This window comes from Canis lupus, chromosome 28 (genome assembly GCF_003254725.2).
Source record: "Canis lupus dingo isolate Sandy chromosome 28, ASM325472v2, whole genome shotgun sequence".
NCBI lineage: Eukaryota > Metazoa > Chordata > Mammalia > Carnivora > Canidae > Canis > Canis lupus.
In genome coordinates, this window is record NC_064270.1 from 24378840 (window position 1) to 24398387 (window position 19548).

At 42.4% G+C, this 19548-nt stretch overlaps 1 protein-coding gene across 8 annotated transcripts in view; it reads left to right on the forward strand.

The window, feature by feature from the left end:
- Positions 1-19548, forward strand: part of TCF7L2 (transcription factor 7 like 2) — a 281057-nt gene that overhangs the window by 225019 nt on the left and 36490 nt on the right. For all 8 annotated transcript variants that reach the window (XR_007406926.1, XR_007406927.1, XR_007406925.1 and 5 more), the window contains 2 exons: positions 12723-12773; positions 16427-16554. The gene's annotated coding sequence lies outside the window, so the exon portion shown is untranslated. The remainder of the gene's footprint in view (positions 1-12722; positions 12774-16426; positions 16555-19548) is intronic.

Genomic DNA, 19548 nt, shown 5'->3' on the forward strand with positions numbered 1-19548 from the left:
TTGTTTTGTTGATGGTTTCCTTCACTGTGCAAAAGCTTTTTAGTTTAACGTAGTCTTATTTATTTATTTTTGCTTTTGTCTTCCTTACCTGAGAAGATAGGTTGAAAAAAGTATGTTAAAACCAATGTCAAAGAGTTTACTGCCTATGTTTTCTTCTAAGAGTTTTATGGTTTTAGGTCTGGCATTTAAGTCTTTAAACCATTAGGGCTTTTGTTTTGTTTTGTTTTAATATATATAGTATAAGGAAGTGGTCCACTCTAATTCTTTGGCATGTAGTTGTGCAGTTTTCTTAACACCTATTATTGAAGAGACTGTGTTTCCCCATTGTATATTCTTGCCTCCTTTGTTGAAGATTAATTGACCATATAAGTGTGGGATTATTTTTGGATTCTGTACTTGATTTCATCGATCTATGAGTCTGTATCAGTACCATACTGTTTGGATTATTTTAGCTTTTTTTATATAGTTTGAAATCAGCAAGTGTGACATCTCCAGCTTTGTTCTTTTTTCTCAAGATTGCTTTGGCTATTTGGGATTTTTTGTGGTTCCATACAAATTTAAGATGATTCTAATTCTGTGAAAAATGCCATTAGCTTGATAGTGATTGCATTGAACCTCTAGATTGCTTTAGGTAGTATGAACATTTTTTTAAAAGTTTGTTTATTTTTCTTTTGTAATCTCTACACCCAACATGGGGCTCAAACCCACAATCCCCAGATCAAGAGTTGCATGCTCTTCCAACTGAGCCAGTTAGGTGCCCTGGGTGGTATGAACATTTTAACAAAATTAATTGTTTCAATTCATGTGCATGGAGGTCTTTCTGTTTATGTCATCTTCTCTCATCACTATCTTACAGTTTTCAGAGTATAAGTCTTTCACTAGTTGATTAAATTATTCCTGGGTATTTTATTCTTTTTGATGCAACTATAAATGGGATTGCTTTCTTAATTTCTCCTTCTGATAGTTCATTATTAGTGTATAGAAATGCAACAGATTTATGTATAGTAATTTTGTATCTTGAAAGTTTACTGAATTCATTTATTAGTGCCAAATGATCTTTTATTTTTTTATTTTTAATTTTTTTTCCAAATGATCTTTTAAATAAGAATCCATTTGAATTACCTTCCTGCTCTGTAAAATGATGCTAAAGATATTTGTTAAAACAAAGATATCTGTGCAAGGGGAATAATTGAAGCATCTGCATTTGCAGATTTTTAAGAAAATTTCAAAATCAATTTTATTGCAGCCAAAACAGCGGAATTAACCACACATAATAAACTATTATATATAAATATATATTTTATTTATAAATATAAGTATATACATTTGAAGTTATAGGAAATAAAGTTTGTTTTGTCAGACAGTGATAAACAAAATTAAAATTGCATATTTTAGTAACACCAAAAGCTTAGAGAGGCAGGCTCTTGACTTGAGCAGGAAAAGCAGTGTTTGACTTCTAAGAAGCTTAAGGGCAGGGACTTAGTAGCTATCTTGTTCAGTACCCAACACAGAATTTCAGTGCATAACACAATGCCTGGCACATAGTAGTTGACCAATACATATTTGCTGAATGAATCAAGTTATATTATTGTGTGACCATTCTGTGGATATGTATATACTTTAATAAGCATAAGTGGGGGGATCCCTGGGTGGCTCAGTGGTTCAGAGCCTGCCTTTGGCCTAGGGTGTGATCCTGGAGTCCCGGGACTGAGTCCTGTGTCGGGCTCCCGGCATGGAGCCTGCTTCTCCCTCTGCAGTCTCTGTCTCTGTCTCTGTCTCTGTCTCTGTCTCTCTCTCTCTATCATGAATAAATAAATAAAATCTTTAAAAAAAACATTAAAAAAACAAGCATAATTGGGAACAGCCATTCTAAAGGCTGATTAACCATGAATGAGAGCTGTTGTTTCCAGGCACTCTTATCAACTAGGTATTTTTTTATTTTAAAAACTACTAGTTTTTCAGATAATAGAATATATCTTGTTTTTAAATGTTTAAATTTTTATAAATAAAGTTCTTTCTAGGAAACTTAAATTTTTCTTTTTATAACTTCCACTGGTCTACTTCCACAGAGAATAAATTCCGTATTTCAAAAGAGTTATCATGTCCTTTTGTTTTGTTTTGTTTTAAATCATGTTCTTTAAAACGATCTTCTTTTTTTCCTGGCTAAACATCCTCATTAGTTAAATGTTGATCTTCAGCTGTTATGATATTCCAGATATTTCAGCATCCTGATTATCATCTTCTGGATTTGATTCAGTTTGTGCATGGCCTTCTTCAATTGTGATTGGTGCTCAGCACTCACTGTCAGACTATGTTGACATACACAGCCTAGAATATAGAGGACAATTAGCTTTGTCTTAGATCTCTACTTTATAGCTTAAAAGTATATTGATTTTATTTTGGGGATCTTATGCATTTAAAAATTAAACATGAATGTTTTATTTATACAAGACTCCATTAACCAAAGAATATATAACAATACTTCTCATTGCCTTCCCCTCATTCTCAATCCTATTCCTCTCCCTAGAGGCCATTTTTCTTCATTTGTATGTATATAGACATATATTTATGCTTTTGTTTCATATAAACCTATTTTTATACATTCATGTCATTTTGCTGTTTTTCATTTAACAATATTCCTTGGAATTTTTCATGTGCGTACATATATTTTTAACATGGCTGGATGGTATCCCTCAGAGTGTACATGCCATAATTTATTTATTGACTTCCCATATATTGGTATTTGGGTTGTTACCATTTTGTAGCATTTACCACTGCAAACCATGCTACGATGAATACTTCTGACAAAATGCAAATGTTTCCTTATCCTAGATTTCCAGAAGTGGCTATTTGAACCAAAAATAATGTGCATTTAGGGTCCCCTGGGAGGCTCAGTCGGTTAAATGTCTGTCTTTGGCTGAGGTCATGATCTCAGGTCCTGGGATCAAGCCCCACCTGCTGAGCAGGGAGCCTGCTTCTCCCTCTGCCCCTTACCCTGCTCATGCTCTGTTGCTCTCTCTATCTCTCTCTCAAATAAATAAATAAAATCTTTAAAAAATATTATATTTAAATTTTTAAAATAATTATTGCCAAATTGTCTTTCAAAAGGATACTAACTGAAAGTGCCCATTTAATTGCATTCTCATTGGCACAGATGTGATCAATTTATGATTTTTATTAAACTCATTGGCTGAAGTTCATACATTAATAATTTAGTGACAGTAAAATTGAATATCTTTTTAAAAATATATTTTTTTTCACCTTTATATATCTACTGTGAATTTTGTGTTAGTATTGAGGCATTTCTAATACATTTCTCCTTTTCTCGAGTTGTTTTAAAAATCACATTCTTAAACTCTTCCAAATTCTTCTCCAGCCCCACCTTTCTCTACTCAGATATATCCTTCCTGAATCCTTTTGTGAGCCTACTAACTATAAATTTATAGCTCTATAAGACTGAAGCATAACTGTAGCCTAGGACTTCAATTTATTGCCATTTTTGGTTGGTTTCACTCTTTTTTGGATTTTATATTTTCTTCTTTCTTGGCTTATTTTCTTGCTTAATTAGTGTATAATCTCAAGTAGCTTCAAAAAATAATATAAAAGGTGAAAATTCCAAGTTCTTGTATGTTTGAAAATGCCTTTATTCCACCACTCACCCTTTTAATGACAGTTTGGCTGGGTATAAAATTATATGACTAAAATAATTTCAAATGCATCACATCCTGATATCTAGTATGCTGATAAGAAATAAGAGACCAGTCAGGGTTCTGGGCCTTTAAACTTCTTGAAAGTCACTTCAGCCAAAGGGGAGCTTGTAACAATGAGGGGAGGTTCAGCAATAATACTATCCATTTTTTTTGCACTTCAGAGATCAAAAGCAGTAATCAACAATCAGAGCACAGATCTTATACGCTGAAAACAGGTTCTTTTTATCCACCTTGGTTCTGCAAACTGTATGCAAGATGCTCTAGGAACATGTGCACAGCTGCTGCCACCTGGCTGGGGATGAGGGATGGGTAGCTGCTCTGGTGCTAAGAGCTGAAATTGGCTGAAATAAACCAAATGTACTGTGCAAACTTTCTGTAGATGCCAGAGTTCCAAAATAGTTACATCAGATAGATCCTACCATTGTGATTTTTGTCTAGTGGGGAGAGAGTTTCTTGGTGCTTCCTACTCTGCCATCTTCCCAGAATTCTCTGTGTAGCCATTCCTTCTTAGATTTCAATTACATGGTATTTGATATTCTCCCACAGTTCACTGTAGCTCTGTTCATTTAAAAAAGTTATCATTCTGTTGTTTTGATTTTTTGATTGGATCATTTCTTTGCTCTATCTTCAAGTCTTGAAGTTCATTTATTAAAATAATCCAAATATCCAATCTGCTGTTAAATCTATTTGAGAAATTTTAGGTGTTTTTAGTTATAAAATTTTTATTATTTTTAAATATTTTTATTTCTCTGCTGATATTTCTTCCTTTTTTTAAAAAAAAACTATTTTATTTGTTTATTCCTGAGAGACACAGAAGGAGAGGCAGAGACAGGCAGAGGGAGAAGCAGACTGCTTGCGGGGAGCCCAGTGTGGGGCTCAGTCCCTGGACCCAGGATCCAGAATCATGGCCTGAGCCAAAGGCAGACACTCAGATGCTGAGCCACCCAGGCACCCTGATATTTCTTCCTTTTGCTTAATCATATTGATATGAGCATAGTTGCAATAGCTGCTCTAATATCCTTGTCTGCTAATTTCTGCATCCTGTTCATCCAGCGATAAGTCTCCAATGATTCCTTTTTCTTTTGGGGATGAATCATACTTTCCTGTTTCCTCACATGTCTAGTAATTTTGGATTGTGTCTTGGACATTTTGAATGATACATTTTAAAGAATTTAAAGATTCTGTTATAATCTTTTAAAGAGTGTAGATATTTTTGCTTTAGCAGTCATTTTACTCAGTCAGACTCAAACTTCAAACTCGAAGTCTTCTGTAGTTGTTGGCTTAGCCGGACTGCTTGAAGTCTGCCTCATACAAGAATAATTCAGGAGTTAGCACAATTTCTTTCTCTCTCTTTTTTAAGATTTCATTTATTTATTTGAAATAGAGTGTGTATGAGAGAGAGAGTTTGAGTGGAGGGCAGAGGGAGAGAGAGCGGCAGGCTCCCCACTTAGCAGGGAGCCCAAGACAGAGCTCTATCCCAGGAACCCAGGATCATGACCTGAGCTGAAGGCAGACATTTAACCAGTGGAGCCACCCAAGTACCCCAGTACAATTTGTTTTTGAAATCAATGCTCCCCTCTTCTGATTCTCTCCTTTCTGAGACGTTGTCTCTCACTCTTTAGCTCCTGTGGTCATCACAAATTCTGCCTTAGTGGATCCTCAAGCCAGTGAGACTGTCTGTTTCTATCCAAGTTTCAGTTGACCTACCAGACACCATGTGTTCTTAGGTGAAGAGTGATACAAATGAGAAATTCACTAATTGCTGTTCCCTTCTTCCAAGTATTGGCTCCCTTCCAGTTTCTGCCTGGTTTTGGTTACTCTTAATGTCTTTCAATATATATATTTTATATGTTTTGTCCAAAGTTTACAGTTGGTACCCGAGGAAAGTTTGTACCAATAGAAGCTACTCTATCATTACTAGAGGTTTTCCCTGTACTCTTTCAGCACATATTTTATCTTTTACTTTTCTGCATTTGCGCGCGCGCGCGCACACACACACACACACAATAAATCTTAAATTGCTTTTACTTTCCCTCCTTCCTATCTTCTCATGTTCTCATGTTGACATCATTTGATATTTTCCAAATATTAATTTTCATACATTTCTTTGTGCATCAGAATTATTTGCATTTAACTATACATTAAATAAACCATGTCTTGAATTCCTCATCTACTCCTTACTTGTTTTACCTTTTCCAAGTCATTCTTTCAGAGAATATAAGCATGGTAAAGGCTTTAATTTTCTGAATGTCAGAAAAATATTTATTTTGTATTCTCAATTAAGTGTAACTGGAATGAATATGAGATTATAGGTGGAAAATCATTTACTCACACTTTTGAACATTATTTCTTTACTATTTTTATAACAGTATGCTATTGAGAATTCTGATTCCAATTTTATTGTTCTTTTGTAAATGAATGATTCTTTTCTGCCTGGAAATTTTATAGGATTTTTTTCACTTTATCCTAAGTTTTATAAAGCTTTAATGGTAGGTTTAGCTTAAAATCATCTTCTTTTTCTGGGAACTTAGTGGGTCCCATCAATATGAATGATCAGCTCTATAAAAAATTTGTTTTCTACTAAAATAAAACAATTTGTTTTCTCTGCTCTATTTCCTCTATTCTTTCCAACTAGGAATCCTTTTAGATGAACTTGGGAAAAACAGAATCTAGACTCCACATCTCAACTGTCTTTGTTATATTTTAATTTTACTGTTGTTTTAAATTGTATTTTGCATGAATGCCTCCTCTCAGTTTTCTCCATGATTAAATTACTCTCCAGCTCTTTTATGCTGTTTTCCAGCCCACTTATTAATTTTTTGTGGCCCAAAATTTTAATTTCCATGATTTTAATTTGATTGTTTTTTTTTTGGGGGGGGATATTAATCATACAAATTCTAAAGTTTTTTTTTTCTGTTGCCTGAGTAAATTGGTGCCTTAGTTTAGTTCTCATGTTTGAAATGAGCACCTCTCAAATGTTTGTTCTTTCTCAATGGTCTCTTTCCTTTTATGTTCAAGATTCTGGGTGTGTCTGCCTATTCCTTTTAAATATGACTTGAGAGCAAGATTTGGGAGGCCACTATGCTAATACTTTATCACTATGGTCAAATATGGAAGTTATACTGTACACTTAAATTATGTCTTTGACATGAAGCTTAAGAGACCTTAACAATAGATGTGTGAAACACTACTGTCCAAAAAGAGTCTAGAAATCGTGTCTTAAAAATATCTGAAAATACAGATTTTCCCCATGTTGGGAAAATGTGGAGAAATGAGAATCCCCAAGAGCAGGAAATGCAAAGATCAGGATGGACTTCCAAGAAGAAAAGCTCTGTGCTTTGGCCAAGGGCCTTTCTTATTTAGGATCATCATGTACTATAATGTGCCATTCATATACGATGTTGAATTCACCAACCCAGGAAGGTAGCAGGCTTTGTGTGCATAATTGGGCACAGCTGAGTTTAACTTGTGGGGACCTGAAGACCTGGCTGTCTCCCACTCTCTGCCCTAGCATCATCTATGTTTCCCAAGACCTAAGAAACAATGGAAATGAAATGAATGCTATAGCCAAACATTGCAAATTGTGGTCCTGCCTGAACAGCATTATTTCTCTTGGCCCAGTTTCCCAGGGCATACCGCTGGGCCTAATTTCTGTGCTCACATATTCTGCTGGGACTGCAGACCCTTAAGAGTACGAAAAGAACATAGGCAGTGTTCGGATCGTGAAAAGCCATTCAGCACATTGATGCTTCTCTCTTGTAATACGGTCTTTCCCCCAGGATAGCATCTAATTGCTACTTGAACAAACCCACTGTCTTTACCTCAACAGCCTTGCCCAGTAGGCCATTGCAAACATTTATTATTCTTTGAGTGACAAAGCTCTTCCCATCTATCTCTTCTGAATTTGTTTTTTTTGAACTTCCACTTCTGCCCCCACTCCTGTCATCGAGGCGGTATCAAAAGTAGCAACATGCATTGATATTATCCACTCTGCTAAAGATCTTGTGTACTTCAGTGATACCCCCTTCCATGTCTTTTTTGAAGTTGGAGAGATGGAGGATTTTTTTTTTTAACCTTTCAGTAACTTGTACAATTTTCTCAGGAAATCAGCATGAGAGAAAATATTTGCTAACATCTGACTTCCCTTCGACCAAATCCACCTGCTCTGGAAAAACTGCCAGAAAAACATATTTCCAGAAGGTTCTTTTTGGAGACAAAATGGTTGTCTTATTTCCTTGACTATTTCTTGATGTGCTCAGAGGAAAGGAAGGAGAATGTCAAGTGGTTATTCTGATGATTTAAAGAAGGCGCTGAGGCAAGAGCAAGGGAACCTTGGAAAATGATGCTTCTACCTGATAGGGATAGTTATGATTTACATGGAGTAGCTGTGATAGGCCGGGCCTGTGCTACGGTATCTCATAACCTCTCAGAAACCCCACAAAGCAGGGCTCATTATCATTATTTTCCTTTGATAGGTGAGGAATCTGAGGCCACATAAATACATAAAGGTAATAATAATAATGATGACTTCTATCTATTGAGCATTTGCCATATGGCTGGCATCTGCCTTCCCCTGTTCACACAGATCTCGTGTACTCCTCACAACCATTCATGGGGAAATAGTGACTGCTGCACAGGGCTTTCTGGTTCTGAGACCCTATGCTTGCCATTTTGCCATCTGATTACTTTGACAATTATTTTTTTTTAAAAGATTTTATTTATTTATTCATAGAGATACACAGAGAGAGAGAGAGAGGCAGAGACACAGGCAGAGGGAGAAGCACTCTCCATGCAGGGAGCCTGACGTGGGACTCAATCCTGGGTTCCCTGGGATCATGCCCTGGACTGAAGGGGGTGCTAAACCACTGAACCACCCGGTCTGCCTACTTTGACAATTATTAAGTTCTTTTATGTGAGCTTTCCTCACTGCCTGATTTCCACTGACTTCTTAAAGCTGTTCTGCTATCCAATGCACTGTTAGCCTGAGCAAAACCTTTAATTTCAGAAGGTCTTGTCTGTTGTCCCCCCTAAGCTTTTAAAAAACCCCAAATGTCAACCATAAATGGCTACATCCCCATCTCAGGGCAGGTCACATGATCCTTGTTGGCCAGGTGTAGTCCCCCTTCTCTTTCAGCTCCCCGATTGGCTCAAGGATGGCCCCGTGACCCAAAGCTAATCAGAACCCTCTCAGGACTTCTCTGTAGAGCTAACAGAAGGAGGATAATCCCTTTCCTTTGGGTCTTGTAAGTTGGGTGAATGTGAATATGGGGCAGGTGCCTGCCGTATTCCTTGCCACACAGAGGAAATCTGCACATTAAAACCAACACGAAGAAAAGTAGCTTTTGAGCTTTTAGATCCAGCTAGCTCTAAAGACAGTTCTACCCCTAAACTTCCCAGGAATAGCTAGTAAATACCCCTTCTTACTTAACCTGGTTTGAGTAGCCTGTCACTTGCAACTAGTGGTATACTGGTAAACTAGCTGTCTGGGGAAAAGAGACACTGAAAAAAGCCTTGATTTTTCATGTTTGCCAATTACAGTGGTGTAAATGCCTCCCTGCGGCAGATTTTAAGCTGCCAAGGTATAATGAGCAGCTTGCCCATTTCTGAATAGTTAACAATGGGCTTTTGTGAGCAGGTACCTGCCAGCTCCAGCATAGCACTGTCTGCAACTAAAAAGTCCCAACTAATTTGCTTTCACACGGGCCTGCTGAGATGACAGGAGTGGTAGTCAGGGCACTTGACTGGGCTGCCTCTGCCCTTCTGCATCCCTGAAAGTTTTCAGACTCTATAGGAACTCCTAAGTGGGGAGGGGAAATGCTCCATAGCACCACCTGGCAGACCTTTAATTCAAAAAATTGAACTTCTACAATTGTATTTTTTTAAAGCATAGTTTATGGCCACTTCCCCTCCTCAGAATCACCTACTGATCTGGCGCCTGCCCAAAGCCTGCATTTACAACACACTCCCCGGCTGATGGGTGCGCACCATGTCCTGAGCACCGCCAGTCTCCCCCGCTGGTTTGGTGCCTGTGCTGTGTGCAGAAGTAGGGAGGACGGGTTGCTCTGTCCTGCCTGTGACTTGCAGGTGGCTCTCGGAAGAGCCCTGGGGTGTTTTCACAACACGGTCATCTCTGCTTTGTGTGAGGTCTAGCATTCCAAGAGGGACGGGCCAAGGGGTAAGGAGATGAGAGGAGAATGTGAGGGATTGTTCATCGATGAGTTAGTGTTCTTTCTCCTCTTGCCTCCCACCCTCAACCTCTACCTCTGCTTTCTTGTGTTTTCTTTAATCTCTTTGACTCAGTTTCCAAATCTATGAAACGGGGGACAGAAAGATGATCCCACAGGGTAATGGGGAGGACCCCATCGAACCCAGCAGCCAGTACGCTGCAGCGATTTGGTGCCTTTCACCTGATCTTCCTCTTTCTTTCTCTCTTGGTACCTGCCCCCTTGACTTACTATCGGAGACCCGGCGGGGCCTACAGACTGCGACACACATCTTTTAAGATCTATTTGCGGGTTTCTAGGAGATGCACTTTCTGTGTTGATACTTGTGGATTCTGGAGTTGATTTTTTAAATGGCGACGTCATCTTATTGACCTATTTCCTGAGGATGTTTCCTTGGGTTCCACAGATGGGGAGGAAGGGGAACGGCTGGTCTGAGAGCCCTCTGCTCTCCGCTGCAGCAGGAGCCCACTTCCACCAAGGGCAGTGACTCACCCCGTATTAATTGCACTGCAATTATCCTGGGGAGCCTGAGTTTCCTCTTGATGTCTCCTGTCTGGTTTCCTTTTGACCCGCACAGCTGTCTAATAGAGATGGCTTTTGCGACTTCTTAGTTAATGTGGTTCATTATTTCCAGCGCTGCCTCCTGCCTTCAGTGGCTGGAGGTTTTTCCGACTCTGACTTGGAGACTTTCATGAGTTGTGTCTTCAATCAGGGCCTGGCGCTGCCTGCATTGTCTGTGGGAGAAATTTCATTTGCAAATCAGAAGCAGTTCACAGAGCGCGTGGCGGTGTTGCTTCACGAGGCAGGGTTTTCATCTTCGGCGCGGCTCTCCCCAGTCACCTCCACGAGCCTCGGCTGAGGAGGGAGAAGTCCCTCTCCCCCAGACCTCTCCGAGCGCCGCGGAGACAGAGCGGTAGGCATGAATTTGTTTGCTCCTGAGCCGCGCTAATTATCTGCAGAGGGCCGCAGAGCCAGGCGGTGTCTGTTCTCCCGGCGTCTTGCCTCACGCTGGGTCATGCCACAGAGACCGGGATGTCTGGAGCCCGAGAAGCTTCTGATGTCAAATGTCTTTAGGAAATTACAAAAATCACACTAACTCACCTCAAACTTTCTAGGCCTCTCAAAACTCAGCAGAGCCGTGGATGGCCCTGGGAAGTTTGCGTGGATCACGCTCATCCTTTCTAGGCTGAGGCTGAAGACAGCTCTGAGCCTGGGATTTCTTGTTCGGTGACGACTTCACTGATTCAACCAGTTTTTATTGAAAATCGGACATCTTCAACTCTCTACCGGGAGCAGGGGGCATTGAGAAGGGGGGGTAAAAGCCTCTATGACCTGGGGGTTCATTTTCATCATCCAGAATGATAACTGGCCTGGATGTAATGAGAAAGGGGGCCTCCTTGGGGAGTAAGTGTGGCAGCGATGATGGGTGGGCCCAGGCAGGGAGGACCCCTGATGCTGGGGCAGGCCCGAGAGGAACACCGGGCAATGCCTAGGGAGGCCGCCCATTTCTACCCAAGACCAAGATGGTTGAGAGGAGGCAAAAGGGGAAAGAGTGAGAGCAGAGGGAAGAGAGAAGTAGAAAGAGAGAGAGTGGTAGCGTCGAAGCAAGCACACTGGCTGTGGGAGGATTAGATGTGATGATGAAGAGACTCCCAAACAGCCGAGGCAGAAGTCAGTGAAGAAGGGAATGACGTGGGGTTGTTCTGTGGTAAGGAATACGGGAAGCCTCGCACATCTTCAGGGTCCTCGAGGACCCTGACTCCGACCACCTGGAATGCTCTGTCTGAGGGTTTGGGGCGCAGGGGGTTGTAGGACAGTGGTCTGAATGGTAGCCTCTAAGAATATCTGTGTGTCATACTCAAAGAGTTGTACTCTCAGCTCTCCAAGAAATTCCCGAGATCTACAACAATCCCTTTCCCAACAAGGATGAACAGTTAAAGCTTTACTTCTGAAGACCTGATCCCTATCTTCAAGGGGCTGACATGGCATTGAACAGATAAGCACTAATAAAAACTATATGATGGCTTATTAATGATAATGATTGAACACCTACTACGTATTCATCTCTGTGTTGGATTCTCTATTTACATTGTCAATGATTTCCATAAAACTTCGTGAGGTAGGTATTGCATAGGCTGTGGGGGTCCAGGGAGAGAGTGACTGTGGATGGATAGTCTCAGATGGTCTTCTTTAGGGCTGGGGTTGAGCAGGATTTGAAGGATGAAGAGGACTCAGAGAAGAGGGCATGCTTGGAGGTTGGTTTGTGGTAACTCTTAAATCATTCCTTCATATATCAATTCTCCTCAAAAGTAGGGAATGTATCCCAGTCTCCCTGAGGGTTGAGCCACTGCCTGACTGGGTAATTTCCATCGGTCCCTCCTATGAGGTCAGAGAATTGCCTTTTTCTGGCTTGAGGGAGAACAAAATGATGGGAGCTGCCGAGGAACTCCTGTTACCAAGACCTCCAGAGGCCAGATGAGAAAGTCCTTGCAGTTGAGGCTCTGTGACTCTTCAGAATCCTGGTCTGAGGTCCGAGTTGAGGACGACTCTCGGGGAAATCTCTTACCAGAGATCAATGTGACATTACTGGCCACGTGGGTCTCAGTCTATAGTATCTGACACTTCCTAGCTCAGGAACCAAGAGGTAAAAAATTTGAACAATGGCTATACATCTATAGGTTTGAGTTATGGCTATACATCTACTTCTTAGGTTTTCAAGAACGAGGATGCTCTTTGTTTTTAGGGACGCTCACTAGGAAACCTTGAACACACAGTCTTTGTATTGCAGGGTTCGTGCTGCCAAGTGTCTCTTGCGCGAGTTAACAAGAAGAGACCAGAGGTGAGTTGGAGTTGGCGTCCTTTTCTTTTCTGAAGAAATGAATAAATAAGGGTTTTTTGATCTCCTTTTCTTCAAACTAGCTCCCCGCAGAGCTACAAAAAAAGATGTGCTGAAATGTCTCGGATGGCTGATGTGGAAGTGTAGACTATCCTGTCAGTGACCCTTTTGGGTCTAGAGCCCGAGTGTGGCCAATTCAAGTAGAAAGCACTCATGGAGGCTCTGCTGTGTGTCTGGACTGAGAAAGGAGGCAGATTGACACAGAGTCCTTACTCCCAGGCAGTTTACAGCCAGAGAGGAGGGGTAAGGGATGCACGTGGTAACTCCGGCATGAAGCAGAATAGGCCACGTGCCATGGCAGCGGCTCAAATGCAGAAAAAGTCACATCCATCCGGTCAGTGGAGGTCAGTGGCTGGGGGCATGAGGCATGCCATCAAGAAGACCTTTGAGGACAGAATAATGTTTGAGATGACACTTGAGAAACAGTAGGATTTCTTTTGTTTACTGTTTTGTGGCTAATGTTTACATATGTATCTTAAAATTTAGAAACAATACATAATTATAAGAAAATATTAAAAGTGTAAAGAAGAAAATGAAAAGGAATGTGCTCAGAATCTCAGCACCCTGAAGAAAACAGAAGTAACATTTTGGTGTATTCCTTCCAGACTTTTCTCTATGTATATAGGTCTGTATATTCATACACACATACACACACAGAGTTCACAAGTTGGGCTTATACTGAATACATATTTTTGGGGTCTACTCACTTAACAGAATAATGAGTTTTCACATACATTAAATGTTTTTTAAAGGGGTGCCTGGGTGGCTCAGCAGGTTAGCGCCTGCCTTCAGCCCAGGGCATGATCCTGGAGTCCTGGGATCGAGTCCCACATCAGGCTCCCTGCATGGAACCTGCTTCTCCCTCTGCCTGTGTCTCTGCTTCTCTCTCTCTCTGTGTATCTCTCACGAATAAATAAATAAAATCTTTAAAAGATAAAAATAAAAAATAAGTGTTCTTTAAAGCCATGGCTTATAAAGTCATTTGTTACTTGTCCCATAATTGATTTAGCCATTTTAGTCCAATTAGACTTCTAGCTTGTTTCCATTTTCTCACATAGTTTTGCTGCATCTTCTTACACATAAAGAGAAAAAGTTTTGCTATGCAGAGCCTAGGCGTGAGGGTGGGGTGTAGCGGGTAGAGGGCATTCCGGGAAGAAGAGTCAGTGTGAGCAAGTGTCTGGAGGTGCAAAGCACAAAAGTGTGTGGGAAAAGCAAGATGTGCCCTTTGGCTGGAAGGAGGTGCATTGAGGCAAGCAGCAGGCCCGGAGGTTAGTCTGTAACTGGTAGACATTGACCAGGAGTCAATGGGGAGGCGCTGACAGCTGTGACCAGGGTAAGGACAGAATGGGAAGCGTTGATGGTGGGGAGTCGGAGGGCGGGTGTTAGGGTGGAGCGCAGGAAGGGAGAGGGGAGATGAGTTAGGAAACTAGGGCAGGGCAGCTCTGGTGAGGAAGACAGAGTGGTTGGAGGCTGTGACTCTGACTCAGAAGCTCTTTGGGACGATGGCCAGTGAAGATTGAGGCCGCCACAGGCCTGTGATTTTGAGGTTTACTCCCTGGGAGGATGGAGAGAGAGTAAAAAAAATTGAGGCCTGGCAGGGACAGTGAGTTGTCCAAATCTGTGACCTCGTGAGAGGTGAGGCAATGCCAGGACCCGGATCCTCTGCCTTCACACGTCAAAATACCCTTAACGTGGTGAATGTGAGCCATCCAGTGTCAGATCTCGGAGCCCACGCCTGAAAGTAGGTCAGCCTGAGGTGAACGTCTGTCAGCTGTGGCATGGGCCCTCCTTTGCCTGGCAGGACGTGGCTTGGGTGCTGTCCGCAGATTAGGTAACAAGTGTAAAAACATGAGACTTCTGATTTAGTTTCTCAAACTGGTTCTTTGCAAGCAGAGAAGGGAAAGAGGCAAAAAGGGGTATGTTTGCCGTTTCAAATGGTAGGCCAAAGAGCTGTGATCTCCTCACCTGGAAGGCCCTCTTCGGGTCTCCAGTCAGAGCTGCCCGCCGGCTTGGGTGGCGTGCCGTGGCAAGGCACCCTGGGGTGCTGGAGCGCACGGGGCCCTCCTGCAAGGTGTCCAGCACTCCTTATGCAGGCGCGCACAACGTGGCTCCCTTTTATCTCACGTTTAAATTGCGGTTTCTTCCCATGATTAGTTTTGCCATTTCAAACAGCTTTCAACAGCTTCAAGACCAGTGTATAACAACAAAAATAAAAACAAGATAAAGAAAAAGAAGAAGAAGAAGAAGAAAAAAAAAAAAAGAACCAGCCACCTCACCTGATCTCCCCAGCATTTCACTGCTGCTTTGGAAATTGAGAGGCGTGCGTGGGATATTGGCGGCTAACAACCGTGGAAATAAAAAATGATTTTTGATCTCAAGGCCTAATATTATTCATATTTTTTCATTGCCTCAAACAATGTCTTCAGATAATTCAGGTAAAGGCAAGCCAGAAACAAAACAACATCATAAAGGCATTATTATATACAGACACTTTCAGCTACGCTACACGCCTCGCAGTGTCTTTGAACCCTGTATGATGAGAGAACCGTTTCACACTCCAGGGAATACTCTTGGAGCTGTTTTTGCTTCAACAGAGGGTCGTGAAACAAAATTCTTTGGCTTTAGCTACGTGTTGGGCGCCGGCTCCGCAGAGTTCTCTCCCTTCTTGTGTGTTTACCATCCATCACGACTCCGTCTGGGAGGCCATGGGAAGGGCCGCGGCATTCCCAGGTGCGCTCCCCACCTGCAGAGCAGGGTCCTTCACCTTGGGGCCCGGGGCTTTGCGCCGTTCCTCTGAGTGGGTGGGGGTTATGGAGCCCAGAACGAAAAAGCCTTTCATCAAGAAGAATTTGGCAATGGAGCCTCTCCCAGCCCTTGTCCCTCCCAGAATAACGCTGGCCAGCCAGCCTCATCGAATTCGATGAGGGCTGGGGGACCGGGATGTGCTCAGAAAGGACAGAGGGAGCAGAGAGAGGGGGAAGGAAGGTTCTCTTGGGGGAATCTCTCCCTCCTGATTGAAACTATCTGTTCTCTGGTTGGAAAGTGCCAGTAGCGTCCCAGCCAAGGAATGCATTCGCCTTTCCTCCCTGCCTGCTGTGTTTCACGATTCTCGTGCTTCCCTTTGGTGTATTAGCCATAAGTTCCAGTCTTCTGTTCTTTTTTTTTTTTTTTTTTAAAGATTTTGTTTATTTATTCATGAGAGACACACACACACAGAGAGAGGCAGAGACACAGGCAGAGGGAGAAGCAGGCTCCATGCAGCGAGCCCGATGTGGGACTCGATCCTGAGACTCCAGGATCACGCCCTGGGCTGAAGGCAGGCGCCAAACCACTGAGCCACCCAGGGATCTCCAGTCTTCTGTTCTTAAGCTAGACTCCCCAGCTGCCAGCACCTGCGGCGTCTATACTGCCCTTCCCTTCCACAGAATCAAGAACCGTGACACTCAGCTGGTGCCTATTGCGTACCGCCTACCCTCGCTTGGTTTGGTGGGCAGGGTAGATCAGATACATCTGATCTTTAAGTACATGGCCAGATGAAGATGTTAATTTTACTACTTCTTCTCTTTTTTTTTAATTAAAAAAATTTTTTTCAACAGTATCTAACGGGGCCTTGCTGGGGTTGACATCCAGTGAATGTCTGCCGTTCCCGTGACCCTCGTTCTCCATCTTGCAAAGAAAGCAAGGACTGAACCCATTGATACGACTTCATGTAAGAGAGTCATAGGTATGAAATTAATTCTAGGGATTTCTTTTTTTAAGATTTTATTTACTTATTTATTTTTGAGAGACAGAGAGAGAGAGAGACATAGGCAGAGGGAGAAGCAGGGGCTACATCTTGCTTTTCCTACACATTTCATGCTCCCCACGGGGAGTCTGATGTGGGACTCCATCCTAGGACCCCAGGCTCATGACCTGAGCCAAAGGCAGATGCTCAACCACTGAGCCACCCAGGTATTCCAGTTCTAGGGGTTTCAACACACTCCAGCGTTGGCAGGTGTTTCTGGAAGGGCGAACTTAACAGGACATGATTTCTCTAGCTGACATGTTTGGCAAGGTCCAGCCAACGCTACGTCTGCCGAGAAGCCTTCCATCTTGTTCTGAACCAAAGTAGCGACTCTGCGCTAGGCTCCCAATGTCTGTGCCATGCAGAAGGCAGTGCACATGGTTTTGTGTTCTAGGGTTCTAGGTTTGCATACCCGTCTCACTGTCCTCAATAAGCCCCAGAGAGACCAGGGTTGTTTCTCACATGGTGTTCCCACATTTGTTCCAACATTTTCCTTTGTGTATCAGGCACGGCTCTATCATGTCAGAAGAGTCAATAATGGTGTGTCCAGTGAATTGAGCTGGTCTGCCTTGGTCTCTGAGAAGCCTGCTGGGGTTTTGTGAAGAGGGAAAACTCTTATTTATCTGGAAAGTGGCTATGAAGCCCTGGAAAAGCAAGAGAAACAAATGCTCTCTGTTTCCATTTCTGCCCCATCCTCTCCCTCCTGAATTGGCTGCCCTGTCCTCCCCACGCCTCGAACGGGCATTCAGCATTTCACTGGCTTTTCCTCCTGGGCAACAATGTCCCCAGCCTTGGGCTCGGTGTGTGTGGAGCTAGAACAATCATTCACCGGAATCTAATTTCAGTTCTAAGGAGGTTAATTTATCCTTTTTCAGGCTATGTACTCATTTAATCTAAAATTACCCGGCTACTAGCCTTCTTGATAGCAATTACATCCTACGAAAGCAAACTAGTGAGCTTCATGTATTGGTAATGGCCTTTCTTTCGATAGTTTTCCTTAGGGATAAAGTTGAATGGGGAAATTAGTCACATTAAGCTGGAAAAATAGTGAACAAAATACATATTTTATATTTAAAAAAAAATCCTCCTGCTACCAATTATGGTCTTTATTAGAAACAGGTATTTTCACATTATGGAGCTTGTCTTTTTATTAAACAGAGCAAACCCAAATGAATAGTTACTTAAGAGGATCTTTTAAATAAATACTCAAGTCCATTTTAATATCTAATAATAGTTGCTGCCTCAAGTATTCAAATTTTAGCATAACCGGCAGGAAAACTCTTTGATGTTTTAATTATGTCCCTGAAAATGCTGAATGGGTTATAAAAAGCAATTTGAAGAAAATTTTTTTAAAAAGGATTTTTTTTTTATTATTAGTGTTTTGGGAGAAAAGACCTTTTCCACGTCCCATTACAAACCTTTCTGCATTGTAAAAATACTGTCTGCTGATACGCGAGGCCAAATAAGCAAAGGATCTGCATCTGTTGTAAGTGTTCTCATTTGGGGAGAAAAATCTGGAAAATAAAAAAAAGAAGACCTCAGAGGAACAGTATTCCAAGAAGGGGGAGCTATGGAAATTGATCATGCCTTGAAAGAAAGAAAGGAAGAAAATCTTTTAATTACATTTAAAATTAGCCAGAACCTTGTGCTTGTCCCAGGAAGGCTCTTGGGAGGATTGGAGCATTTCTGATGAACGTGCTGCCCCGGCCACGGCTGATGTAATCACTTCAAAACCCCACCTGGAGGTCTGGCCTGGGGAGCAGGCAGTGGGGACATTCCCAGGCCAGATCCCCTGGCCTCAGGTCGTTCTTCTGGGCAGGAACGGGAAAGCTGTCCCGAGGGGGGGGAAGCAATGCAAAGGGGAGACATTTCCAAGGAACGGAACCAGATGTACAGGCTACAAGCTGCCGTGAACGTGAGCAAGGCTCAGCGGTGGGTGGACATGTGGAAGCAGGAGAGGGAAGGCTGGATTTGGGGTTAACTCTTTCTTCTCTCGGTAGCTGGAGGCCTGGTAGTGGGGCCGGCCTGGCTCTCAGATGCCCTTAGAGCCTTCTCCCCAACGGCCACGCAGAACTCAGGGAAATAATTCTCTATGAGGCAGAACGGGTCCTTATGCTGTGTTTGCTGTCCTGTGGAAGTCTACACAGCGCTCCCCACCTGGGCTGCGTTCCCGAGAGGATCCTCATTATTCTCATTATTATTATTATTATTATTATTATTATTATTATTGTTATTATTGATAATCACTTTGCCCAAGCTGTGTTCCCGACCAAACAATCAGCAAGCATTTTGGGGGCAGAAACCAGGTTTCATAGTTTTGAAAGCTCTCCAGATGATGTGCAGCCAAACTAGAAAAGCCATGCCAATGTGGCTCACACTCCAGAATCACGTGGGCAGCTCATACAATGCGGACTCTGATCCGGCAGGTCTGGGGTGGGGCCTGCGATCCCACTTTTCATGCTGTGGGGTGAAGCATACTTGGGGACAGAGGACAGTGGTTTTCCATTTGCAGTTGCTCACATGTCTGCCTTTTAGATTAAACTCTATATAGTTGACGTGATTAGGGTCCTAAGTGGGTCTCCTTGGAACGGGGACTCGTAGCACAGTGCTCTGTATTTACAGTGCAGGTGGACCCTGGGACCCTGGTTCTCTGAGACATCCTATTCCACTTGGAGAGAATGTTATTCAGCCCAGGACAAAGCAGGTTTGTCCCTGGGTACCAAGAAATGCCACCCTCCTTGTCCTCAAGGGTCTTAGTTTTGTGTATGGAGTCTTCTTTGAAGTATTTTTGCTGTGCTGTTTAGAAAAACAGGCTGGATTTGTTTCCTTTGTTTATCAGCAAGTATCAACAGATTCACTACTATTTGCAGGTACTGAGCTGGGTTTGGGGGGCTGGGGGGAATGACTGGCTGAATGAGACTCTGTCTTGGGAGT